Genomic DNA, 1,685 nt, shown 5'->3' on the forward strand with positions numbered 1-1,685 from the left:
TCGCAGCTGGCAACCTCTGCATCTCTGGGCATAGCACCCCCTGTGTCACCTCCAGGGGGAGTTCTGCACTCAGTCGCAAGGGAAGCCCTCTCAGCACTTCGGCCTCTGGTAAGGTACGTGACAAAGTGAGTGTTATACGCCAATAAATACAGTACTTCCTCCAAACATGTAACTCAGAGGTCTCAGTTTCTCCACTAGCCTCCATGGGCAGTTCCAAAGGTAGAAGTAGAAATTCTTTCTCCCATCTGTCTGTATGTCTCTCTTCCCAGAGAAAACTTTTAATATCAGTCTGCGGGTGAAAAAATAAACACCCGTGACAGTCTCAAAATGCCCCCCCACCCATTTTTATTATATATATATATATATATATATATATATATATATATATATATATATATATATATATATATATATATATATATATATATATAGGTATTTTTATGGCATTTTTATTAATATTTTTTTTTACTAGTAATGGCGGTGATCAGCGATTTTTTTCGGTACTGCGACATTATGGCGGACACTTCGGACACTTTTGACACATTTTTGGGACCATTTTTATAGTGATCCATGCTATAAAAATGCATTGGATTACTATAAAAATGCCACTGGCAGTGAAGGGGTTAACACTAGGGGGCGGGGAAGGGGTTAAGTATGTCCCTGGGTGTGTTCTTACTGTGGGGGGGGGGGGTGGCCTCACTAGGGGAAATCACTGATCGCTGTTCATACATTGTATGAACAGAGGATTAGCATTCCCCCCCTGACAGGACCGGGAGCTGTGTGTTTACACACACAGCTCCTGGTCCCCGCTCTGTAACGAGTGATCGCGTGTGCCCGGCGGCGACCGTGCCTGCCAGGCACGCGCACGGGAGTCGGGGCGCGCGCGCCCCTAGTTGCCTGTGAGAGAGCCGACGTAGAACTACAGGCTCTCGCGCAGGAGAGCCAACCTGCCACCGTAGAATGACGGCGGCAGGTCGGCAAGTAGTTAAGAAAAGCAGACAAAGGGCATGGATTACCAGAAACCATGTCCTGTGGTCTGATGAGACCAAGATAAACTTATTTGGTTCATGGGGCTGCATGAACATTGGACATTTTGACTTAGGGGTGTACTCACTTTTGTTGCCAGCGGTTTCGACATTAATAGCCGTGTGCTGAATTATTTTAAGGGGACAGAAAATGTACACTGTTATACAAGCTGTACACTCACTACTTTACATTGTAGCAGAGTCATTTCTTCAGTGTTGTCACATGGAAAGATATAATAAAATATTTACAAAAAATGTGAGAGGTATACTCACTTTTGTGAGATACTGTATACTTATTAAAGTGGATGTAAACCAGTTGAAGCTGGGCTCATACAGTCATGGCCAAAATTGTTGGCACCCCATTAATTTATTCAAAAAATCATGTATTTCTCACAGAAAACTATTGCATTAACACATGTTTTGCTATACACATGTTTTTTCTCTTTGTGTGTATTGGAACAAAACAAAAAAAGGAGGAGAAAAGGCAAATTGGACATAATGTCACACAAAACTCCAAAAATGGTCTGGTCAAAATTCTTGGCACCCTTTCAAAATTGTGGATAAATAAGATTGTTTTAAGCATGTGATGCTCCTTTAAACTCACCTGGGGCAAGTAACAGGTGTGGGCAATATAAAAAATTACACCTGAAAGCAGATAAA

Source organism: Rana temporaria, chromosome 4, assembly GCF_905171775.1.
Source record: "Rana temporaria chromosome 4, aRanTem1.1, whole genome shotgun sequence".
In the NCBI taxonomy this organism is placed as follows: Eukaryota; Metazoa; Chordata; class Amphibia; order Anura; family Ranidae; genus Rana; species Rana temporaria.